The sequence below is a fragment of the Myodes glareolus genome, chromosome 19, assembly GCF_982192425.1.
Source record: "Myodes glareolus chromosome 19, mMyoGla1.1, whole genome shotgun sequence".
Lineage (NCBI taxonomy): Eukaryota > Metazoa > Chordata > Mammalia > Rodentia > Cricetidae > Myodes > Myodes glareolus.
Window position 1 is genome coordinate 56,285,493 of NC_142044.1, and position 26,807 is coordinate 56,312,299.

Genomic DNA, 26,807 nt, shown 5'->3' on the forward strand with positions numbered 1-26,807 from the left:
ACTTTTTGGAATTTCTCTTCAGTCAACCTTCCGTTCCCGCTTTGATTTCAGGAAGACTGCTTCTCTCAAAGGACTGCCTCTTTCCTTCCGTTCCTCTGTACCACTCAGGTTGGACTGGGACTGAGGGATTCCTTCTCTCACCGTTTCCACGTCTAGACAGATTTCTCTCTTCCCTGAATTCCCTCGCCTCTGGAGTTCATGTCCTGCAATGAGATCACCCAGTAAGCCACACTTCCTTTGTAGTTAGCCCTCCATGGACCACTTGCTTGATTTCTCAAGGACTTCAGCTTGTAGCTAACTGTCATCTCCATGTCACCGTTTCTCTTTGATTGTTGGCAGGCTGCACACATATACAGGGTTCTTCACTTTGTTCCCCAATTATCCCCTCCAGTCATCCAATAACTCCCTCCACTGTTGGTCACACTGTAGTAGACTTAGTGCTTTCCATTGAACCTTGCCCAAATCTTCATTTCCCATCTTGAAAAATCTTTTATTATATCAACAACTACAATTATGTGTGCATATATATGTGTGATGTGTGTGGGAACATGTGTGCTATGGCGCATGCAGGGAGCTTGGAAGATGACTTGTGGAGTCAGCTCTTCCCTTCTACTTTTATGTATGTTTTGGGGATTGACCTCAGGTCATCAGACTTACATCATCTGGCAGGAAGTACCTTTACCCTCTGAACCACCTCATTGCCCTGTCCTTTCTTCTCCCCTCCCCTTCCCTCCTTCCATTCTTTCTTCTTCTCCCCTCTCTATTTCTTCCTGTCCTTCTTTCTGTGTCTCATGTAGTTCAAGATGGCCTCAAATTTGCTATGTAGGCAGGGATGACCTTAAACGTCTGATACTATGTCCTCTACCTATCACACCCAGTTATTCAGTACTGGGGATCAAACCCAGGCCATCATGAGTCCTACATCCCCAGTCTCCCAGATCTTAACTTCAAACATTCAACACTTCAAAAACCTCAAGCATTTCCAGGTGATGCGAGTCCACTTACAGCGTTCAGTTTGGAGCCCAGGTGGGATTTCAGTGCCATTTTGTTTCTTCTAGCTGGGTGCTTTTAGGCAGCTTGCATACCTCACAAGCGAGGCTGAAACTGGACTCTGATCTATTTGCTATCATATATGACCTTCTCTCTGCCGGCTGCCACCCTGGCCTCTGTCCATTTGTTCCTGTCATCGCTAGACTCATCATTGTCTGTTCTCTGAGTACATCTTCACTCACTCTGCTCTCTCTTGGTTTGTGTTCGCTCAACTAAATCCCAACATTCACTAAACCCCACTCACTTGTCCCTGCCTAGTTCTCTGCTATTGGGTGAGTGTGGCCAACATGAGCACTAGACCACTCTTCTGTTCTTAGCTCAAGTTCATGATCACTGCCTTTAACTGGGTCATGGTTTTGCCCTTCAGCTACCCAAGCCCTTTAAACACATGTACTTTTTGATCTCCCTGGGCAATGGTTTCTTTTTCCTCTTTTAACTGTTTACCTTCTTTTTCATATACAACCTCAGCTGCCCGTTTGCATTTCATGGAGGGAACGGGCACAATTGAGGAGTGCCATGCTGCCCATCTGTGCCTGGTCCGTGTGCTGTACCTTCTGTGGCTACATTCTTCTACTTGAGCATACCAAGTCACAGCTCTTTCATACAAGGACATTCTGGGGCTGGAGAGATGGCTCAGCGGTTAAGAGCATTGCCTGCTCTTCCAAAGGTCCTGAGTTCAATTCCCGGCAACCACATGGTGGCTCACAACCATCTGTAATGAGGTCTGGTGCCCTCTTCTAGCCTGCAGACATACACACAGACAGAATAGTGTATACATAATAAATAAATAAATATTTAAAAACAACAAAAAAGAACCTTCTGTAGGAGTGTCTTCTATCGCCAATGATTCTTTACTATTGGATCATTTCTATCTGAACCTAGTTACCATTTCCTCCATCTTAACACAGTCCCCAGAGATCCCTTACCCCTCTTCAGTTACTGTAGTCTTTTTTCAGGTTTCTCCCCTAGGAAAATCCCTTGGATGTATCATCTCTATTAATTTAAGTCTGCATAACTGTGATCAGTTTTTACCTACTCAGTCCACTAAGACTGCTCTCTCTAAGGTCACTCACATTCAAAATCCAGTGATTGAATAGCCAAACTGTTTTTTATTTCTATCCCAAGTTACTCTCTGGTTTCCTCTTCTGCTACTTTGCCTTTCCCTGGGCTGCCGCAGAGCCTCTGTCCTTGCTTCCCCAGGCTGTGAATGCTCATGCTCTTGCTTCCTTAAAGTCTGCCTCCAGATAGGTCCATGATGACTTTTACAGCAGCCTGTTCCACTTGATACTTCTTTGTTTTCTCAGCCTTCTTTCTTTCCCCAGTATTGTGTTATCGCTATTTAACTTACAGTCTAGTTTCTATTTATCTTGTTTCCTACCTCTCATCCCACAAGCGTTTAAGTTCCACGAGAGCAGGGCTTTCCACTTGTCTCTGTCATTTGTTTATCTCCCTGGTGTCTCAAGTGCAGGGCTCCCAGCAAATGGTTAGTGTGTCTCTGTGGAGAGAAGAACACTTGGGCAGAACCTCTACTTTTTCCAAGGTGGTGCAGCTCAATGCAGAAGAGAGCAGCTCAGTGCAGAAGAGAGCAGCTCAATGCAGAAGAGTGCAGCTCAATGCAGGAGAGGGTGGCTCAATGCAGGAGAGTGCAGCTCAATGCAGAAGCATGCAGCTCAATGCAGAAGCATGCAGCTCAATGCAGAAGTGTGCTGGCTCAAAGCTTTTCGCCTGTGTCAAAAGACATGAGCTCCTACTGCATATGGTTGTTATGGGGATTAGATGAGATGTTGTGTTATGGAGATAATGTTTTGTACATCTATGAAATGTAGACCAGACATGAAGGAATGAGATACAGAGTGCAAATACACTATCTGCTTTCACCATGCTTCTTTGCTGATGTCATGCTGTATTTTCCCGTTCTGCCTTCCTTCCAGATTTCAAGCCCAACAGGAACTCCCTGAAGAGGATCCCAGTCCTGCCCATCATTTGCTTCATGATTTAAGGCAATTTATTTATTTAACATTTCTGAACCCCAGTTGCTGAGAGTAGGGTAGGCAATGAAACTTTGTTTGCCAGTCCTAGTGAAGAAGAGTAGATTGTGCCCAAAGGGTCTAGGACCTTGCCCTGACACATAGTAACAGCTCAGTAGATGCAGGGTCACGTGCAGCCCTTGGCCATGTGCAGGATACGGACCCGAGTGGCAGAGGCATGCTCACAGGCAAGCAGGACTAGGTGGCGGAGTCTGCAGCAGTGTTCACATTCAAATTCTAAAATTGGACTCATCAGCAGGCAGCCTGTGCAATCACATCTCCTAACCCACTCCTTCCTTTTTCTCACCCAGATCACTCAGTAGTGTTTTTTTTTTTAAAGCAGAGACTGTAATTTTTAACATTTCTTGAGATGTGTTTCTTTTTATAGTTTCTGACTTTCATCGGCTCTTTTCCTGATTTTTGAATATCCTGTCTGGAATCTAGAAGAACGCATGAGTCTGTTTTCTTCCTTTCTTTGTTTTCCTTCAACTTGATGCTTTCTGCCCAGGTTTCAGTCACTCTGTCTCAATCACCAGGTCTTTCTTGTTCGTCATACAGGTCATACACAAAGAGCAACAAATTTGCTTGCTTCTCCCTCCACTTTGAGGGCATCCAAGGAGGAAACTGACGTTGCTTTTGGATGCTAGAACAGCTCCGTAAAGGTGTTTGAATGACCTGTTTTAACCTATTGTTCCCTTAAGCCAGATTCAATACAGTTGGGATTGGTCAGTACCACCCACTTTCCCCTCACACATTTTCCTGTACTGCTGCCCAAACCCACCCGTTGTCCCGGTTTCAGAAGGAGCTCCATGAATGGAAGAAGCCCTCCAGGGACAGAAGTGAGAGTTAAATCCTACCCCAAACAAATGAGCTCATCGGTTCAGCATCCTGCAGAACAGGGAGTGGAATTTTGCCAGCATTTCACATTGACCAGGGAAACTCTCAGTATCATCTACTTTCTTTCTTATATGTACATATGTCTTTTGAATGTTGTCCCAGAAAACCGTGGAGCAGCGAAGACTACCAGACGAATCCACCGCCTCAATGTGATGGAAGTGTGTAAGATGACCTGAGAAAAGGATTTTGTATAATTTTAAAAAGGATTTTTTCTGGTAAGTAAAACTGTTAGTGTAGAATGACCATATAATTCTTGGATCCAGTAATGGGTTTCTGCCTATGGAATATGACATTTTTTGTTATATTGTTCATGATCCACTTTGGAAGGAAGTGAATCTGATGACTGACTACCTTGAATCTGTTTAAATGTATGAGAGAAAGATCTCTTCTTCAACATCTTGAATCCACAGAGCTGTGTCCCACCTGCCACAGAAACAGAGGCTATCAATGAACTGACAGTTTCTCTTGTAATGAAATAAGAACTCGCTAGCCCCTGCTTTGAAATCTACAGTCTTCTTTCTGTATTTCTGAAGTAGCCATCTCATTTACATTTCCCGTACTCTTGAAAACAAGCCAATCCCCCCACCCCAAATGAGCTTTTTGAAGGTTATTTGTTCTGTCAATTATGTTTCTTAAAGGATACAACATAAACAGTGTCGCTGAAACTCGTTTAGCTTGGCTTTTGAGGTCCTACTGCAGGAAGAGTTCAAATGTTAGAAGCTAGGATGAGAGTTTCCTTCCTTTCTCCCATCAATGCAAACTCTCTTTTCATTGAATTCATTCTTTGCATGCAGAAAAGCACAGGCCCTGGGTATGGCCCTGGTGCATAATTCGGAAAACCCTGTAAGTTAGTGACTTGTCCAAGGTCGCAAAGCTTACTGTGATGCCCAAGGACTCAGACTTCCTTTTCCTAGTCCTTTTCCTGCCTTGCTTTCCCCACAACTCCTCTACACAGAGCAGCCGTTCCCTGGTGGTGACTTTAGAATGGAACACAACACACACAAGGAAGCTGTGAAGGAAGTAAGAGTCACCAAGACCTTGGGGGCCTCTGAATAACTTTGACCTCTTCAAGATTTGTGGAGTAATTGATCCTACCATAAAAAGCCCGAATCAGGATCCATGTTTTTCTGAGGTGTTGGTACTACTTGTATTATCAATAAATCAATGTCAGTCCAGGAGTTTGAGAAGCAGGAGAAATATTTTTCTTCTAGTTTTTTAGCCTAATAGGAGAGTGGCCCTCCTCCTCTCCCCATGAAACTTAAGAGTGAATGATGGCTGCAGAGCTTCCATGATCTGTAGACTTACTAGAGGGATTCTCAAACTGTGATCCTCAACCTCATGGGTCAGAAACATCTTGGTCAATTTATTCAACCTGCAGGATTGGGTTTGGTGAGAACCAAGAATATGAATTTTACGATGCCCTCAGGTGATTCCTATGCATACTACACTCTGTGGACCACAGCCCTGTAGGTCTGAGGCAGATGCTTGATGACTGACCTCAACCACCTCTCACTGACTCCTGGAAGCATCTTCAGAACAGATGCTCAAGGACCCCAGCGGCAACAATGCTGGGCCTGAGAGTGGACTCCATGTATGCACCCCCTGCACTGCTGACTGTCAGGTTACTCTGTTGTGGATGGGCGTGGCGGCTAAGATGAAAAGAGACAATTCTTGCCCTGTCCGTCCTACAGTCCAATCCTATAATTTAAATGAACCTGGCCTTCCATCCCTTCGCCAGCACCTTCTCTTTATTTTTCTATTTATTCCTAAGATATTTTATGAATATTGTGTCTTCCAGAACCTGTTCTATGACAAACAAGGCGGATGGGGACCCCCTCCTGCGAGATAGTTGACATTTTAGCGTGGACTGAAAAGAAAATAAACAGGTATACCCACACTCCCAAGCTAATTACAGATTGTGGCCACTGCAATGAAGTAAATAAACATAGCACTGTGTGGAAAGACGGCCTTCCCAGGATGAGCTTTCTGCACCGCTGCTCCATGGGGTGGCATCTGAACTGGGGCTTGATGGATGGCCTTTAGGCAGGAGCAGGAACGGGGCCAGATGGGTGAATCCTCTAAGGACACATCTGCTGTAGTGGAATGCCATGTGCTGCTAATGATGGCATGCCGACCATTTCCTGGGTGCCAGGCTGTGTGTCAAGCATTTTCCAGGCTCCACTGGATTCAGTCTTTGCAGGAGACACAGAGGATGCTTCCACTTTCAGATGAGGACTCAGAGGGAACAGCAAGAAGGTAAGTGAATGGCTCAGAGTCACACCCTCGAGACTGTATGAGTAACTAGCCTAGCCTGAACTCTGTGGGAGGGCCGAATGATCTTTCGCATCCTATGGGCCCCATCTTTAGTGTCACAGGCAGCTGCTGACTGCCAAAGAAGTCTGATGACAAAAAGTGTCCAGGCTTGTTGTGACTGTGAGGACTGCCACCATCAAGAGATGTAATAGCGACCACCTAACACCGTCGAGCACCCAGTTTTGGCAAGGGACTTGGAATTTACCTTATGCCTTGTGTCACCTGATCATCGATGACCCAGTGACATGCAGATGAGGAAGTTGGGCTTTGGAGAAGTTCAGCATCCTGATGAGGTCATTCATCTGGTCAGCTGGTCAGGGGTAGACTTCCGCGCACACTTGTAGGTCTGCTTCTTAGTTTCAGACTCTTTCTGCTTTCCTGACAAAATCAGCTGATTGGTGCAGAGGCTGAAGACAGAGCAAAGATCTAAACAGTCAAGAGTCTTTCTTTTCTGCCACGGTTCTGCTTGCCCCAATTCATGTCCCCCAGTGTTCTTGATTTTAGGGATGCTGGGCTTCCTTCCTCTACTCTGAAAATCATTGGCAAGCACTTGGACATGTCCTTGGATAATTTGCCATGTTTTCTTTCTTTAGAATGTTGTCAACCCAGCATGAAAGCTCTTTCCGTCATTAACCAGCCAGTATGGGATGGCCTGCCATCATCCCTCCACAGGTGGAGGCTGGCAGCAAGCAGGATATGAGAAGCCATGCTGTGAGGGTAAAGGTGCTGCCATACCTGTCTCAGGCACTGTGGCCTCAGTAAGGACTTGGGAGACACAGCATGTAGTCGAAGGGAAGGTCCCAGGAAGGAGAAAAGCCCTGGGAATGGAAGAGGGGTAGAGAACCTAAGGCAGACATGGGACTGCTATTTGTACAGCCTTTCCATGTGCATGCTCCCGTGGATCCCACCCTGGCACCACAGCCACAGCACAGACTTCAATGTAATTCCCTGTCACAGCAACGATGACATTAGAGGACCCCGAACACCAGCTTCAGAATCCCATGTGGTTGATGCGAGTTACAATTTTGGTTAAAATCTCCGCCTTGACCTGTTTCTAGCCAACCGCCTACTTTTAGAGTTTCTGACCAGTTCTGCTTGGGATGCTGTGGTGTGGGTCAGATTACGTGTGGGGAGATGGCTTGGCACTGGTTTCTCTAGCCTCTGGGTTGATGTACGTTGGGGTTAGTTGAAAATGGCTTTATTCCCTATGATTTGCAGTTGAGCTAGATTGAGGAAAAACTAAGGCTCAGCCCCTACTCAACAAGTTTGAATGTCAAGATCCACATGACTGGCTTCAACACATCACATCGTCAGAACCCAAATGCCCATTCAATGCTTCCTGCTTTCATCTGGAGAAGTGATGGGAGCTTATCTATTAAAATAGTGACTTCTGGCTTCACCGTACTCTTGAACATTCATGAGCAGAAGTATTTTGGTCTCAGTGGCTCTCTTTCTACTCTCTCCAAGCGATTTGTATGCAACAATTAACTCTCCATAACGTACACATCAAACTGTGAGTGAGTACACTCTCAAAACCTATGGAAGTTTGGTTTATGGATTATTTTACAAAACGGCTTTATTTTTAAGACGTTCTTTGTGGTAGGAGCTGGAAGGCAGATCTGTGAGAGAGCACGCAGCACACATGTGCGAGGCTCTAGGCTCTGCCTCTAGCACTGCATAGGAGATGTCCTTAATGAGACCTCTAGGGCGTGTTCACACTATATCCAGTGTTCGGAGGGGGTCACAGACTTGGGCTGTTTGGTGATTTGGCACCAACTAGCTGTGTGATAGCACCAAAAACTCCTCAGTTCTTGGCTCCTCATGCCTCAGTGGGAGCAGGGAGTAAGCTGAGGATGAGGGTGGACGACAGCCAGCCACACCAGATGACCCCTGTGTACCCTTCCAGCTACGGTTATGTTTTCATGAAAATAAACTCCGACTTGTTCAGCTGTCCCATTGTGCCTCTCCTAGAGGCCAGCCCCTTGAGATATACACATGTTTGACACTCACATGTGTAGATTCTATTCTTATTTTTAAACCACGATGGCAGTCTTTGTCACAAATTCAGTCCAGCCCTTCATTCCAAGCTCTGATGACTGCTGTGTGAGACTTGGCCAGGGAAGTTTCCCCGAGCCTTTTAAATTAGAGGACATCATCTCCTCTTCAGGTTTCCAAATTGTAAACAGGAACACGATCTTTGACTGTTATCCAAGGCTTTGCTAAAGATTTAGACAGCAGATATCAAAAATCAACCGGCTTTATTGTTCTGTAAAAACCCTCTGGCAGGCTTCAGTATGCTAGTATTACCTTAACACGGGGCGGGGAGGGGGAAGGGGAGAATGCTTCCCCCACTAACAGAAGAGCTGAAGACCAGGCTACCAGGTTTGTTGCTGCACTAATATAGAATGGTCTCTGATAACTATAATTAACTCACTTGCTCCCGTCACAGGTTGACTCACCAAATACTCACTCGACAGGATTGATACTCTTCTGCGAGAGGCAAGCAGATGCTCCAACAGCTGTCTGGTGCCGCCAGGCTGTGCCTTCGAGTCTGTGCCCTTATCCTTGGCAGGAGAAGTTTCTATTTTTAGGAAGGTATTTTGACACTTTACCTCTTGGCTACACTGTCTCTAAAAAAAAAAAAAAAAAAAAAAAAAACCTCAGTGAATAGTCTCCCACCCCCTACAGGGTGTGCAGAGACGCATGTTTCGTGGCAGTCAACTGGCCCAAGACCAAAGCAGCTAATCAGCTCCGGGTTTGTAGGGGGCTGGGAGGGGTACCTTCCCATTTACTGACAGCATTTCCCACCCCCACCCCCACCCCCAGTTTCCTCTCCTACAGGCTGTCCTGGTTAGCTCGACAATCGTCTTGGGGATTCCAATCAAGGTTCCTCTTAGTGAGAAGGAACATGCCTCATGCTGGCTTTTCCTGGAGACGTTTTAGAAGGATAAAATATGTTTCTCTAGTATTCCTGGAAACTGCCTGGCTCCCCTGTACTGCTGCAGAGAGTTGGGGAGACTGTTGCCTCTGCCCTTTGGGAAGTAGATGAGAGCTGTGAAGAAGAAGCACGTGACAGAAAGAGGCAAACAGAACTGCCTGGCTGACATGTCAGCAGGAAGGCATTTCTGTGAAGCAAGGCGGAACAGAAGTAGATCAGAAGAACCCCACCTAAGCTGGTGAGAACGCGAAGTCAGGGCAGGCAGGGTTCTTCCCTGACGGGGCCCCAGGAAGGGTCTACGGCTCACTTAGCTGACCTAATGGTTGGTTTCCTAGAAATTCATCTTCTCTGTATTCTCAAGCCCCAAGTCCATAACACTGAAGCGACAGGAGCAGCAAACCCAGCAGGCTGAGGCTAAGGACGTTTACCCGCACCACAAGGTGCCCTCAGAGGCAAAAGAAGAGAAGCCTGTTCTTAATGCTGTTTATAGTAAATATTAAAAAATTTCAGAGTAGTAGCTGTCAAGTTTTCCTGATATAAAACAAGGTTTAATTTGTTCTCGGGCATCATGGAAGCCTTAACTTGTTTGCTGCTAAAATGTCCTTTTTTATTATTTTAGGCTTGTGAAATTTTCCCTAGTGGATCCTTGGAAATCAGTCATCAGAAGTAGAAAATATTCAAAACATTGGCCTGTGTGAAGGAAGGTAATCGCCACATTAGGTTTTCTCTCTAAGGAAATCTGCATACTCTGTTGAGAATCGTATCACGTGCTCAGTCACTTTGGCAAAAACAAAATACCAATGCCAACAAAAAACAAAACAAAACAAAACAAAAAAACAAAGCCCACTCCTCAAGTGAAGCAAAATCAATCCAACTCCCCCCGCCCCCCGCCACTCCACCGAAACAAATAACTGTTAGGCTGATCCTGTAGCTATCAAATATGATGAATGACATTTGCTGTGAGTCTTTGTCGGTGCCGGCAAGACTGGCGGAGAGCGGAGAATTTCCTAGACCTGGAAGACTCTTGGCCTCGTCTCCTACACAATCACATTAAGACCTCCATGCACTGACAGCTCGAAGATTCTAAGAGAGATAATCTGTTCTAAGAGTTAGAAAATAATGATTTGAGAATCAGGACATTTCCCCGAGGATAAATGGACAGCTGGAAAGAATTAATGCTGAGCCTTAAGTTCAACCAAGTGTCATCAACCCACCCATTCCCTGGGCTTGAGCTAGACTGGTGGCCCTGTCTGTAGGACACACGCTATTCCCATGCAGGGGACCCAGGGTGAGCAGTGAGATTATTCGTAGAGAACTTGCTTCATAATTTGAATGCTGTAAGCTTGAGTTTCCTTGAATAGCATGTATGACTAGTGAGGAAGTTTAATGTTGTTCCTAGTGGCTGGAGCGGGCCAGGCGGATCCAGTAGGCGGCAGGGTGGAGACCTGGCACACTGCCTCCGTCTGTTCATTGTGCCAACAAACCTTGAGCTCCATGCCATGCGCCTATAACCTTGGAAATCACAGCCCAGAGCCCATCTTGGCAACTTTTTGAAAGTTCTATCAAGTCCTTGGAGAAGAGGTAAAGAAGCAAATGAATCCAGCTAGCGGGGAAGAAAGTACAAAGCAGCTGCCTTGGAGTCTTCATAAAATGAGAGTTATGACTTTTTTGAGGTCTTGGCAATTATACTTCAAAGCCAAGCAGCATTGTCAAAACTTCCCTATTTTCTTTAATCATTAATGATATCCTCTATTTGGTATTCTTTCAAAGCATGACATTCTACAAAGCAGACGATTAGCAATTCTTACTAAGGAGACAAGCCAAGCAGCAATGGGAAGAAGCTACAGTCTTTGCATGGACTTCTCTGCGGTAACTACGACTATGACAATATTGGCAGTGAGACGGTTTGATTGCTGGTCCACTGCAGTGTACACATCATTTATATTTTCCTGAAGTCTTAGCAATTAGGCAAAGTCTATTTATTTGTTTAATTAATTAATTTTTAGAACAATCTTTTCTCATTTTACCAGTTCCTATTCCCTTCCCTCCTCCCACTTCCCCCCTTTTTTCACCCCCCCCAACTCCTCAGAGAGAGTAAGTTTTCCCATAGGGAGCCAACAAAGTCTGGTACATCACTTTGAGACAGGACCAAGGCCTTTCTCCCTGTATCTAGGCCAAACAAGGTATCCCTCCAAAGAGAATGAGCTTCAAAAGCCAATTCAAGCACTAGAGATAAATTCTGGTTCCACTCTCAGTGGCTCCACAAACTACCCAAGCTACACAACTGTCACCCACATTTGGTCCTATGCTGGCTCCCCCACTGTCATCCCAGAGTCAGTGAGCTTCCACTATCTCAGGCCAGCTGTTTCTGTGGGTATCTCTATCCATGGTCTTGACACCTTTGCTCCTCCCTCTCTTTGACTGGACTCTGGGAGTTCTGCCCAGTGCTTGGCTATGGTTTTCCACCTAAGCTTCCACCAGCTGCTGGATGAAGGTTTTACGATGACAGTTAAGGGAGTCATCAATCTGATTACAGAGGAAGACCGGTTCAGGCATCCTCTCCACTATTGCTTAGGGTATTAGCTGGGGTCATCCCTGTGGATTCCTGGGAATTTTCCTAGTGCCAGGTTCCTTGCTAACCCTGTAATGGCTCCCTCGATCAAGATATCTCTTTCCTTATTCTTCCTCTCTGTTCTTCCCCCATCTCGACCATCCCATTCCCTCATGTTCTCCTCCCCCCTCTCCTTCTTCCCTCCTCCTCGACTTCTGCTCCCCACCCCCATGCTCCCAATTTACTCAGGAGGTCTTGTCTGTTTCTCCTTCCCAGGGGATCCATGTATGCCTCTCTTAGGGTCTTCCTTGTTACCTAGCTTCTCCGGAGCTGTGGACTATAGGCTGGCTATCTACAAAGCCTATTTTAAATGATAGAAAAACCTTCACTCGAACATTACTACCTTAAAAATCCCATATTTTAGTTTTTTAATTAAATGAGGTCTCCAAATGGTGTCTCAAAGTATATAAAGGAATAACTGGGGGTACAATTACTTAAAATCATTCCACTTTGCATCCATAATACATTTTAGAATGAGCAATGAATATTTTATGTAGAATCCATTCTTGACTCGAAGATGGTTTATATTTAAAATTCCCTATTCAAACGTGGGTTCACAAGGAGGACTACCCATTGTCAGCTCCCCATTGTCTCCACGTCCAAGCTGCTGTCAGAGGGCACATTCAGTGCTAGCCCAGGAAGAAGTTTCCATTTGTAGAAGAAACAAGTCCAGCCCCTTTATGCTAATGTGTTCTGCTGAGATGACCTCCGGTTCCACACGTGACTGCACAAGCAAATAACATACATTTCCAAGGAAGACAGAAGCCTGGCATGGAGAGCCAGGCTCTGGGGTGGGAGATTCCGGTTAAAATAGGATTCCCCGCATAGCCTCTTCTTCCAGCAGCTTAGCTTTCATGGAAAATGGTGGTTGGGTGAGAGGTGTGGACCAAGGCAGGTTTGGTAAGGGGTAATGTGTGCTGCATGCTGTCTTCCGCAGAGGGCACTTTTGCCCTACTTCCTGTGTTCTGAGGGGTCCCGCTGCCCAGTTCTTCCTTTTCCCTGGCCTCTCTTGGGGGAAGTTTGGAAGTTGTTTTTGGCACAAGAATAAACTGAAAGTTGTCTTCCATTGAGCAAGACCTTGAATCTATAAAGATGGTTCTGTCAGAACCCATCTGACCCTCAGCGACTGATGTCCACTGCACTGCAGTCTCTGTGGCGTGGACTGCACATTACAAGCAAGTGTAGTTTACAGTTTCAGAGAGGGGAGGACCAGAAGGAGCTCTGAAGATCATTCGGTGTAGGGAACTTGTGGGTCCTCATAGTCTGGCTGACCAGAAAGGAGTGAGGAATTAGGACCCAGCCTCTGCAGTAACAACACTCAGTTTCCATTTTATATATATTGTGGTTCTGAGTAGGACTTTTTCAGGGCAAGAGCATTGTCATCCCTCTCACTTAAAGTTTTTGAGAACCCCTGATGATTTCTTTTTATTGATGGGGAAGTAGAGGTCTAGAGAGATGTATCTTAGCTGGGTGTTGTTTGCCAATATGGGGGTGTCTATTCAGACTTGATTTTCTGATTTAGACTGTATAAAATTAATATGTCACTTTTTTTTATCTTGAGTCTTCTTGTCTGGAAAGTCTTGAGCAGCATATCAGCATCCCATCTTTGTGTCATCTCTAAATTCTTGGGTGCGTGCACTTGAGCATGTGTGAGTATGTGTGTGCAGGCATGTGCTTGCTTGCACTAGGCTAGGGTATGGAAACACATTAATGCAGCAAATCTCTAGAACCTGGGAACCAAGTGGGCCATTTCATAGCTGAGGGGACAGTGCTTGGAACACTTTTCTTAGTTTCCCATATGGTAGGTGTTGGTACTGTTGGTAGCTCACAACAAATACAGTCTCCAATTCTTTGGCCTCTACTGTCACCGGCATGATTCTGAAACTTGTGTTGGCTTAATGTCTTCTGATGCAGAGGAAGGTTATAAAGAGAAAGAGAGTGTATGTCCTGAATGTTGTACCCAGCCACTTGTACACAACATATTGAGGCCCACTCCATCAGGCCACTGTTAGAGCCAGAACAGTTGAGGAACTCATAGTTACAGTTATGATCTGGATGTTTTGAACCGTACATTGTTTCTGAAAGTATCAGGTTGCTAAACTGGACATTCATGTCCCCATCCCCAAATCCCAGTGCTGTATCCAGTTCAGTTTAGTACAAGAAACGCAGCTGCATTCGTCCTCAGTGCCAGGCACAAGCTGTCAGCCACCGTGACAGAAGATTCCTCGGAATTCACGAAACAGTTCTTGCTGTTCAGTTTTCATTGTAAAAGATCATTCAAAAATAAATTTTCATTGTTGATGGGGGTAAAAGAAGTTGATACTATGGGAATCAGTGTGGAGTTTCCTCAAACAAGCAAACAAACAAACAAACAAAAAAAGGATAGCTTCCTGTCGCGGCCGCCATCGGAGAGGAGCAGCCATGGCCCTGCGCTACCCCATGGCCGTGGGCCTCAACAAGGGCCACAAGGTGACGAAGAACGTGAGCCAGCCGAGGCACAGCCGGCGGCGCAGGCGCCTCACAAAGCACACCAAGTTCGTGCGGGACATAATCCGGGAGGTGTGTGGCTTCGCGTCCTATGAGCGACGCACCATGGAGCTGCTCAAGGTGTCCAAGGACAAGCGCGCGCTCAAGTTCATCAAGAAGTGGGTGGGCACGCACATACGCGCCAAGAGGAAGCGGGAGGAGCTGAGCAACGTGCTGGCCGCCATGAGGAAGGCGGCGGCCAAGAAGGACTGATTCTGGTCTGGTAATCCCACTACTATTCATCCTCCAAATTTGAAAGGAGCAGGCTGAAGAGATGTCAGCATGTGTGTGCGCAGCAGCGCTGTAGGAGCAAAAGCGTGGAGGCAATGTTGATGTCCAGCAACAGGTGACCATAGGACAAAATGAATGACATTATATACACAGAAGATGGCTCAGCTTCTAAACCCAGGAAGCCCTAGCCCATGCAACATGTGGATGAGTCTTGAACTATGACAAGTGCTTAAGGCAGGAGCTGAAGGATAGCTGTTGTATGATTACAGTAGGATGGAGGGCTTAGAAACAGTCAGCTTTATAGAATTGAAGAGAGGAACGACACTGGTAAGAGGAAGGAAAAAGGGAGTCGCGGGTCCAAGGACAAGAAGCCTCAGCCAGCAAGAATGACGGAGCTGAGATCTGTAGTGCGTCTTTGTAACTGTAGTCAGTAGTGGATACCTTGCTTTAGCCCTGTTGAAAGGGGACTCTCCCATTAAGTGGCCTTGTTATGTAAAAAAATGGATCGACACCTTAAAGCTTTATGGGAAAAAGTTGTTAATGAACAAAGTAGGGAGCGCCACTTGACATCATGGGAAAACATGGGTCTCTTTGTTGCCAAATATTCTGATTCCAATGAGGTGAGAAATCCAGATTTTCAGAATATTGCATTTCTTTGTTTGGACGTTTCTCCCTGTGTTGTATTAGTGCCTGTTTCCATAGCTATAGTGTTCAAGACTGAGCTTGGGGCTCTTACAGCAACAGGCTCTATTTTTTCTAGAGTTTCAGAGGCTAAAGGAGGTCAGCTGATTCTGGAGAGGGTCCAATGGCTGCATCAAACCATGACCGTGTGGGCATTGTCTTAGATAGATTTTTATTGCTGTGAGGAGACATCATAACTATGGCAAGGCAATATATAGGTAGGCAGGGAAACTAAACTGAATGCAGGGAGAAAGAAGGCAGTCAGAAAGACCCCATGTAGCTGCCCAGGAAGCAAGATGTGAGCTAACAAGCCACAAGCCTTGTGGTAAAATATAAAATAATAGAAATAGGTTAATTTAAGATGTAAGAGCTGTTAGAAATACGCCTGAGCCATCAGTCACACAGTGATTATTTGGGTCTTGATTGCTGGGAAGCAAAGCACACTCTCCCTTTACAGAACTCTTATAAATGAAAACATTTAATTGAGGCATTCGCTTAGTTTCAGAGGTTCAGTCCATTATCATCATGGTGGGGAACATGGCAGCGTGCCGGCAGATGTGGTGCTGTATCTGGTTATACATCTTGACTCAGAGGCAACAGGAAATCTACTGACTGTTACACTGAGAGAAGCTTGAGAAAGGAGACCTCACAGCCCGCCCCACAGTGACACACTTCTTCCAGCAAGGTTGTGCCTCCTAATAGGTCTGCTCCCTTTGGGGACCATTTTTTTTTTTCAAACCACCACAAGGTATCATGGAGGATTCACGAGAGAGCACATGTACAGATAAACATACGCATTCTCATACACGTGCAAAGAGTCCTTTCCTTGAGTCTAGCGCTCACCGATTTGGATAGTCCGGCTAGCCGTCTTGATCAACAGGGGTCCTTAGTCTTGGTTTCTCCAGCGCTGGGTTACGGAGGTTGCCATACCCATCTAGCATTTCCATGGGATCCAGGCATTCAAACTCTGATCCTGACACTTGTGCAGTAAGCATTTTATCCACTGAGCCAGCTCCTTAGCCCAAAAGTCAGGTTATTTTCAAACAGTGTTGGCGTTTATGTAGATCGAAGGATTGATTAACTCACAGTCCGTGAAGCCCCACTCCAGTTATATTTAAATAATATGTATTTGGATTCCTGTCTCATGGAAACAATGCAGTGTTTTCCTTGACTGGCAACAGCTGCTGCAGCTGTTATTTTTCCGTCATATACAATCATAAGTATTTGTCTTCTGGATCTTGGAGTTGTAATAGAAAAGCTTTTATTTCCCGAAGAGAATGAAGACCTTTAAGGAAAAATGGATCGATCATGTGGATATTACATATAACACAGAACTTACACTCAGATTAAAATGTACAGTTCTGTGACTTCCAGGCTAGATTGGTCTACAGACTGTGTTGCAGGCCAGCCTGGTCTACAGGGCAAGTTCCAGGGCAGCCAGGGCTACACAGAGAAACGCTGTCTGGGCGAACAAACGAAGAGAAACGAACAAACAAAACCCAACTAAAACAGACAGTTCCAAAGCTTCTCCTCCGCAGCGCACTCAGTGTTTTGAGCTGAGAGACTTCACAGTCCATCCACCTTTACTCTTTCTGACAGATAAACAAAGAAACAGAAAGGTCAGGTTATCCATCTATTCCCCCACAGCAAGCCTGTACTAGAATCCAAATGTCTTGCTGCAAGGGTAGGGACCTTTCACGTTTATAGATTCAACGCCATGGTTTCAATTACACACCAGTCACTGAAACCCCACGGCATGGAGTCATCATTTTGCTGAACCAGAGGTTTGATGCCTGTGGGGGGGTTGTCCATGCCCTGAGATGAGTCACTCCCCCCAGGTGCAGGAGCCCAGCTGACCTCCCGGGTTCTTCGACCACTCAGCTATCTTGGTTTCTGCTTCAGTGGGGGTCTCTGCAATGGGTTGGTTGTATTTTATTGCCTGGCTCATGTAGCAGATTGTCAGTAGGATGGTCGTTAACGAAGTGAGTGAAAGACTCTCTTTTACAGAGAGTAGGGTGTGCTGCTGAGGCCTTCCCAAGCCCGAGCTTTCGTGATTTCTCACAGTGTTAGCCGTCGTGCAGGTGAAGGCCAAACACAGTTTAGATCCACAGGAAAGATCCTCAGTTAAGGGGTCCCCGTCTAAGTGAATTCTCCAAAGGAAGAAGCAGGGCTCATAATTTGGGAGTTTAAAAGGCAACACTAAAATCGAGACCGAAAATTATCGAATCAGATCCCTTCAGTTCTAAACTGGTCCCTGAGATTAACTTGGGAACATTTGAAAACGGCTAAGGCCTTTTTGGTCTTTTATGACTTGTTCAATAAACGACTCCTCTAGGGATGAAAACTGTCATGTCTAGATGTTCCATGGTGTAATGTGATCAAAACTCCCCTTCTGAACACACAGATTTGGCTGGGGCAAGACACTGGGTCTCTAGAGCTCTTGGTTCCCCTCATCTGTAAAATTGACAGTGACTCCGGCTGCTAGAAAGGTTTTGGGGAGTTCACAGTGAGCGCCTTGGGAAGATGCATGGGCCAGATGTGGTGTTCTCTCTCCCAGCCTCCCTGAACTCCACCTCAGAGCCCTCCCTGTTTCCGCTGCAGGAGAGGATCCCACATCAGCTGCTCCGTCTGGGAGCACAGTGGCTGGCAGGGAGAACATCTTGTGCCTTTTGTATTCTCGGGCTTGGTGCATGTTTGTTGGATAAGTAAAATCCCACACAGTAACGGATAGTTCTGATTTCATTTGGGAAGTCTGGTTCTGCCCCGTGAAGGCACTAGGAATCTCTGCAGTGTGTTAATGTCTCCACTTCCTGTATTTAGTTCGAGCCAAGCAATAAGGAATTGGAAAATGCTTCTAGCTCACGGGTTGAGGACTTTTGGCACACCATCAGATTGTGTTGAAAGCTGTCGAGTTGGTATTTCCTGAGCAGGGCTTGGGTTGGCTAACCCTTCCGGAAATCTGTACTTTTGGGGTGTGTTTCTGAAGGCTTACAGGGATCTGGTCTCTCCTCCCCAGTTAAAAGCAGAACCGTGGAATAGTGGGATCAATAAATAAGATGTTCATGGAGAGGTGAGAGCATTGTACATAGCTCGCGGTATCACAAATGCACGCTGGTTCTTCTGGCTAATACCCCACCCGTCTCTTGAGCCCCAGATTAGCGCTTCTGTTATTGTTGATTTTTCTTCCCTGGCTTCACTGAGTGTGTTTGTGTTTTGGGAAGGTGTTAATTTTAGGTGAGACCCAACTTGGTGTTGCTCTTATAAGTTGGCTTTAGTTTAACTGATGGTGGTGGACTGAAAGCATTGGCTTTCAGTAACCTTGGACCGTGTTGATCTTTCTGTTGATTTTGCAAGACTTATAGACCAATGGACCCTTCCAATGGGCAAGGGCAATGGGCTTTTCATGCATTTCCTTTTCTGGGTACTTCATGACCGTCTTCTTCAGGGCTTGTCTAAGTTTTATACTCTTCTCCCTGGCCACATAGTAAGTTTGTCCTCTGCTCCACAGTGACCCCTCCTTACTGCTCAGCAGTAGCTTCAGTTCAGTGGGAAAAAAAGGAGAGAGAAGGAGGGGGGAGGGAGGGTTCATGTAGTACAACCCAGACAGGACGTCCACGGATTTTGCACTGGGTTGCATTTTAACTTGTCCGTGAAGTGGCTTCCCCCACAACGTAACAGATCATGGTTTCAAAGATGAACATCTCAGGGCTTTTGTCAAGCTGAAAGTAATATAGATTACAAGAGATTATAGAGGCAGAGGGGGAGAAACACTCGGCTCCAAGATTGCTTTCGTGCAATAAAGCACTTGCTTGCCCCAGTGTTTTATTGTTCTGTTCTTCCCCAAGCACTATTTACAATGGCTTTGCTAAGGGCTTTCCAGTCCTTTGGTTAAGTGATCTTTTGTTTATGTGTCTTTTAATTACCCAGATCTTTTTTTTCCCCCCTTGACTTCAGCTCATCTTAAAACTTTTCAGAGGCCATGCCAGGATAGCTTAAGGGGCACCAGGTTTCTTGCTAAACAGCCAGAAAACCACTATGTGTTTGTTCTGGGGAATTATAAAAAAAAATTAGGAAGTGTAAGGGAGTGATCCTTGTAATCATTTCGTGGGCTTCAAACTGTTGGCATGCTTTTTTCTTAGCCTAAACCAAAGTTATATATGGTATTGGGATTAAATAGCCTCCTGCCCGGGGTAATTATACTGAAGTCTGTCTTGAGGACTTGACACAGTAAGCTGACATTTCTAAGGAAAGCCATGTGATGCTGGATCACCAGGTATGTGCCTGGGGTTTTAGGGACACAGGCCCCTCTAAGAATAATGCTCGTGTCCTCGGAACATCTCAAACCTTTCCACTTTAAGCAGATTGCAGGCTCTCCTGAAGGCATGGAATCAAATATGCCCTCTGAAAGAGTTTCTGACATTTGTCTACAAATGTTCCATGGCTTGAGAACATGTCTTGGGGAGAGTAGGATAGACATGCCTGCCTATTTTCCGTGGTTGAGAATAGAATAGATATGCCTGCCTATTTTTCATGGTTGTTTCTTTACTGTGAATTTGGTCTGATCCTGTGATATGCTGGGGTGGGGGAGTGAGGAGGAGTAAGCCAAACAGCCATTGACTGCCCACTTCCCTATCAGCTGCTCAAGACTGACTCAAGTGGGACACAGAACACAGAGAAGGAGGCACTAGGTCAGAGTGCGGGGCTTGCTGACTTTGGGCTCTGCCTTCTACTGGCTTCTCTGATGTCTCCTGTGCCTTGCAGAACCTGGTCTTGTCCTGACACAGCATGGAAAGTAACATATGGACTCAAAGGGACTGTGGCAGCATGCGTAGCTGTGGCAGCATGCGTAGGACTGGAACAGACTCAGATCAGCCAAGGTCCCAGCACTGAGAAGAGCAAGTAGACAAAACGGACACCAAGTTGTCATCGTCATTGTCTTCTTCTTCTTCTTCTTCTTCTTCTTCTTCTTCTTCTTCTTCTTCTTCTTCTTCTTCTTCTTCTTCTTCTTTTTCCTCCTCCTCCTCCTCCTTCCTCCTCTTCCTTCTCCTCCTCCTCCTTCCTCCTCTTCCTTCTCCTCCTCCTCTTCCTTTTTCTCCTCCTCCGCTTCTTCCTCTTCCTCCTCTTCTTCCTCTTCCTTCTCTTTCTCTCCTTCCTCTTCCTTCTCTTCCACTTCCTCTTCCTCCTCCTCCTCCTTCTTTTTTGAGACAAGGTTTCTCTGTGTAGCTTTGGAGCCTGTCCTGGTACTAGCTCTTGTAGACCAGGCTGACCTCGAACTCACAGAGATCCGCCTGCCTCTGCCTCCCAAGTGCTGGGATTAAAGGCATGCGCCACCACCGCCCAGCTGCAAAGCCCCATTTCTAACCCAATCATACTTTCTAGTCCTGAAACTTCTACTGATCATGGAGAGGACAGAGGAACCCTGATGAACATGATCTCCTTGTTAGTATCAACCATTAGCATGAAACACATGCTCTGTGTCAGGCCCTGGGCTTTACATGTACCAATTACTAACACCCCTGTTTGCAAGTGGGTAAACTGAGGCTCAGAGTTGCATAGTTCTTCTCCAGGGACTGTCCCCGGTGAGCCCTTGTTATATACAATGGTAGCCATCTTGGAGTCTTTACTGTTAGACACGATGCCCTTCTCATCTGGCATCCATGTCTTTCCACACAGGCAGCAAAGTGACCTGGCAGGGCCAGTTTCCACCCTCAGCCCCCAGAGCCAGCCTAGCTCTCCTGCTGCTGGCTTAGGTGTGTTTCTCTAGGACGACACTCAGCTTGCAAGAAAAGCGAGCAAAGAGACAGGGGATTGGTCCTACCACACCCAGTGATGTCCACGTCTCTTTTGTATCATAGAAGAAGAAACTGACAGCAGAACTCTCAAAGTTCAAGAAGGTGAATTCTGGGAAGTCTTCATAGACACCCATCAGCATGTCGTAGTCTTCCACAGCCGATCACAGAGTAGATATTTTAGTCTGATTGACTGCTTTTCCTGTGTTATCGATGTAGGAAAGATTGTCGTGTCTTTTACAGTAAATGTAGCCCCGAACTTTTCTAGGCGGGACCTCTGTCCTCTTGTTTGAACCCTGCTCAGGTTATCAGTATGTGAGCTGCTGTATTCCATGTCCAACCGCCCCTCCTTACTTGTATGTGTTCCCGTGTTCCCACAGCACTAGCCCTCAAGGTTGGCTCTACATACCTGATCTCTGGCGGCTCCTTTCTGCCTGGCTGACCCTCATGCCTGCTCCTTCTCTGCCCACCAACCAACGCCCCACCTTGTGTATCTATACTTTTGCTAACCTGCATCCCATCCCTCCATGTGTGGCCTGACTGAACTTTCCAGGTGGATAGCTTTGGGTAGCGTGCCTCTGCAGCACCATCTGTGAGGTGGAGAGCAGCCACAGCCATGAACGGTTTGCCAGAGTGAGTGATATATACAAAGCGGGTAGTATAGCCTGCTTCACACAAGAGTTTCTACAGAGTTCAGGATTTGACATTCTGCTGGAGTAAAAGCAGTGTCCCTTCGGGAAGCATACTTAGAAGTTAGGGGTTCTCCCCCTGAGACTAGTGATATATGTGTATATTTATATTTATATGTATGTATATATGTATATATATATATATATATATATATATATATATATATATATATCCAGTCTCTCTTTACATTGGGTAGTTTCCGTGCACTCTAGTTCCTGGTGTGCCAGATGTAAACACGGGGCACTCTACAGTGTTCTATGTTGCTAAGTTACAGTGTCCAAGTAGGTGGTATCAGGCATGTGTTTGGCTTGCAGTATCTCCAGTTTACCATGGGTTTCTTGGTACATGACTCCATTGTAAAGTGAGGGCCGCCAGATGAGGAGAGTCATTCTGCTTCCCTCCATTCTTCTCTTTGGGTGAAGAACCTTGCATTGTGGGCTACATTGGAATCCTCCCTTTTGTTTGTCTCTTCATGGATACCTGATCTCACAAAGGAAAAGCTCGCCTGGAGACTTGGAATGTTTTATTTTGGTCCAACACGGAGACTGTGTATAACATAAGACTGCCAACTGTCGCTCTAGTCTCTGAGACCCTCTACTTGACTTTCAAGACCTCCCCCACCAAAAGAATGAACTTAACCCAACAATCTTAATAACGTTCTCTTGTCTACCATCCAAGATAATGCGTGAATATGTTTTAAACCAACTGCCAGAGTCAAGGTCGAAAAGTCACCTGGGATCCCCAGGTCTGTACACTTCCTTCATCTCGTGGATTGAGTCAGTCAAAGCGCGTGACCTCACTGTGGCGAGAACAGATTCCTGTCTGACTTCATCACACTTTCATCAGAGCTGAGCCGGGGGCCTCCGCGTCTTCTGACCTGCTCAGGTTTTGATTGCCTCTGCTTTGATGCTTGCGGATTTGCTAAGCCTGCCAAGCGCTCACCAGGAACCTCAATGACAGGAGCCGTGTGCCAGGATCACAAAGTGCTCTTCCTGTCACACAAGGCTTTTGTTTAGACAGTTCTCACAGGACCCTGTCTATCTGTCTGGCCTTGTAGAAGAATGTGTTGGTAACACGGAGTGGTACGGAGCCTACCCGGAGGCTAATGCATTGCACAGTTGGTGGCTCCTGCTTTGCGCTGCTGGACTCTCCAGGCCACTAGTGTTTCTGGCAGAGAGCAGGAGATTCTTCATCATGAGACTTGGGCTCAATTTCTTCAGAGCCTCACACTCTCCAAATGCCTTTCAGGGATATCGTTATTGTTGGGAACTGGGTTTCTCTGTGTAGACCTGGCCATCCTGGAACTCACTTTGTAGGCCAAGCTGACTTCAAACTTATGGAAATCCACCCATCACTGCCTCCCAAGTGCTGGAATTAAAGGCATACATCACCACTGCCAAGTACCTGTTAGGTTAAATGGGGTGTGATATTCTTTTAATGTCTTCTAGGCAGTGGGGATCCTTCCCTGGGCAATGAGATCCTCCTCTGGGCTGTGAGGTCCTCCCCTGGGCTGTGAGATCTTCCTCTGGGCTGTGAGGTCCTCCCCTGGGCAGTGAGATCCTCCCCTGGGCTGTGAGATCCTCCTCTGGACTGTAAGGTTCTCCCCTGGGCTGTGAGATCCCCCTGTACCCATTTCTGGTCTTTTTCCACTTGCTACAGAAGACACAATAACAGATAGAAAGGCTGAGCAATCTTGAATTGCAGCAGTTAATGCCAAATCGGTGGGGCAGCAATCCAGTGAAATTCATAACCACACAATGCACCCTGAGGCTGGAATGCTGTCTCAACCATTTCTAATGGCGGGGTCATAAAATCGTAAAACTGGAGACCTCTTTCAGAGAGGAGCAATAAATTCACGTGGGTGACCAACCCTCTTAATGGAGACGAGACTGGACACCAGTTTTGTCTTGGGACGATAGTGCCTTAGTTAGAACCGGGCCGCATTCCTTTGTTTTTCCCCTACTATCCCCAGCGCTGGCTTTCTACCTTTACTGCAGAAGGCAGAGGGTGAACTTGCTGGCCCATTAGGCACTGGGGGCACATAGCTGCTTAGCTCCAGCGTGGTTCATTCACAACCCGTTCAGAAGTGACAGGGAAAGTGGATACTGTGATTTGGTAGTCAGAGTTGTGAAGTTAGATGAATGACCAAAGTCAGCAGCCTCTTCCCTCCCCTCTGGAGTTAGGGCTATTGGATCCTTTCACCGGATCTGCACGCAGTGTTTCCTGGGGAGCTAGACAACAGCCTGGACAGGAGAGAGGGTTCATACCATCATTGTTTATGAAATAACTGTTTCATTTAAGGCTGAACAGACCTGTGAAAGTAACTAAGGCTGTAAAACACGAAGATTTATATAAAACTGGGAAGACAAATATATAAAAGTATATAGCGCTTGTCCATGAAGTATGAACATCTCATGCAGCAGGGTAATTCTGATGAATGGTTCTGCCTTAGCTGATCAGCACTGAGTGGGGCCATTTGTGACCAAGCATGTTTGCAGCGGCTTCCTTAGATTGTGTGGATCTGGTCTAGAATCTGTTAGGTTTTAGTTCATATCATTTGAAGGCGTATTATAGTCAGGCTAAATATTGTAATGCTGTGTATGATTGCTGGAGGATGTCAGCGTTTGCCCACTAATTGATCTGTTAAGAACCAGCCCTAGCCAGTCCGGCACTACAGGCGAGTTCCAGGACAGCCAGCTCTGCAGGATTGTTACACAGAGAAACACTGTCTAAAAAAAAAAAAAAAAAAAAAAAAAAAAGAACCAGCCTTCGCCTGCTTTCAAGTTGTGGTCTGGAGTCTGGAGAGACTGAATGAAACTATGTGCTTAGCCACACTAGTGTCCTATTTAGATGTGTCTAATTAAAAAAACTCATCTGCAAGCTAACGAGCCTCATGCTAGTTGTGAGTTAATGCGGTGGCTTCTTAATAGCCGGCTCCCCAGCCCTGCTCAGTCCTCAGAGCTCAGGTGTGGCCCAGCCTCCCAGGAGTGGAGGCGCTGAGGCAAGCCAGCTGCAGCTGGGGGCAGGGCAGAAGCAAAAGTCCGGGAGGCAGAAAACGCGCTTAGCTCTGCCACGCCCCTTCCTTTGATGTTGGGCCATAGTCGGAACTTGACTGCAGTTCTCTCCAGTGTGTGCTGGAGGAAATAATGTGGGTCATGGACCGTGATGGGCCAGGTAATGCGGAAGTTACAGTCAGTGGTGCTCTTGGTGTCCCTTCAAGGAAAGACCGGGCGCTTTTTAAAGCCCTTTACTGGACAGGGTCAGGGGATTTGTGCTAGAAATGGGATCCCTGGGCTGAGGACCAGGGAATTGTCCTCTCTCGAAGGGTGTGGAAGCTCTAGAGAAAGGACCTTTAGGTCACAGAAAATCATTGTGTTTGGCTGATAGAAGCTCTTCGTTAATGTTTCAAACGACAGTTGTCCAACCTGGGGGAAGCCTGAGGAAGAGAAATGTGGTGTCTTGGGCCTCAGGCAGGGACGGTGCTGCGTGGCCTTTAATCTCCCGATATAGTTCTTAACTGCTCTGTGTACCTTGTCTCTGCCTCTTGCTGTCCTGCACCAGGTGATCTTATCCACGTGGGCAATCAGTTGGGTTCTGGTGGATTTCAAGCGGCTCAGTGACGGGTCTCCTGGGGAAGCGCTTAGGTCCAGCTTAGTCTGCTTCTTCCATTCTATCACAAATGTCCTCTGTGGGTCACAAGAAATTAGGGGTCTCTTGAGCCTCTCAAGAGCTGGGGAGCCCCAACTATATCTGAAGAGCAAAACACTAGAGCAGATTCCGTCTGGGGAGTGGAGGTTAAATGGCCCCCAGGGATGAGCCGGTTGGTTCTGAAGCAACTTCCTTGGTTGGGAGCCAGAGGGCTGGAAGCCCAGTGTCTGGGAGCACACAGGATTTAAGGCAGAATGCTGGACTCCAGAACCTTCTGTGCTTTTCAGCTCGGTATGGAGGAGTTTTAGCCTCTAAAATTATAAAATACAAACCTGTGACCTGCTGGGTTTGGGAAACAAAATTCATGCCATAGAAAAATAGGCTTGACCTAGTAATAAAAGGTTTGCAGATTAGCGCCATTAAAAGATAAACATCTTAAATTGTAAGCATTGCAAGAGTTCTCCTGCTATTTAGTCATAGGCATGGTTTTGCTCTAGCTTTTAAAACATGGTTTACATTTGAAAAGAATTAGGGCAATCCTCTATCTTTGATCAACTCGAAGTCTCTTTAGGAGAAGAGATTTGACACTCTGGTTTTTAACCAGAAATATAAATATGCATCAGCTAACACTTTTCCAAATTAGGCAATATAAACTTAGCATTTTTCACAGCTTCCAAATGAATAGGAGGCCTCTTTTGTGCTTACAAGTGACCGTCTTTGACCTGCTCTAGCATGGGGCCTGGAGGCCATTATTTTTGGTACGACTTGTCATTAGTTTTAACTTTGACCTGAGTAAAAGAGGAATCTGGGTTGTGCGAGTTTGTCTGTCAAACTTAATTATCGTTTCCCAGGTCAATATCAGCATTTTAAGTGGAAAGAACTGTCCTTGAATCGCGCGATGAGTCCCACAGTTTAAGAGATGTGCTTGGATCATGAGTGCAGACGTGCAGGGAGAGCCTGTCCAGGGCTGCTTGGCTGAAACCCAGTCCAGACTTGGGGGAGGAAGGCAGGACCAGCTCATGTCTTTCTCCAGCTCTCCCTGCACACCCACGCTCGCACACATTCTTCAGGGAAGATGGGTGAGCCGTTATGTGGCTTTCTTCACTTCTTTACCATAGAGCTATAAAAAAATCTCTCATAATGAGACTCTCTCTGGACACCATTTTCTCCCGTATGTATCGTTTCCTCGATCTTGGGGCCTGTCATTTCTCACTCTTTCTCTCCAGTTATTTCGGCAACGACATGCTTAAGACTTACTAAACACATTAGCCGGGCTAGCAGAGAGCTATAGAAGACCCAGATGGCAGACCAAGAGATTCGGAGGGGAAGAAGAATGAGAGAGAGACTCTTGAGGGCATGTGGTAGGGTCTGTTGAGAGTAGAGGTGCTGCCGATATCCACGGAGAA

At 46.3% G+C, this 26,807-nt stretch overlaps 1 pseudogene; it reads left to right on the forward strand.

Annotated features, from left to right (window-relative positions):
• The first annotated feature begins 14,223 nt into the window (after positions 1 to 14,223).
• LOC125407182 (large ribosomal subunit protein eL36 pseudogene) lies at positions 14,224 to 14,575 on the forward strand (annotated as a pseudogene).
• Positions 14,576 to 26,807: the final 12,232 nt, after the last annotated feature.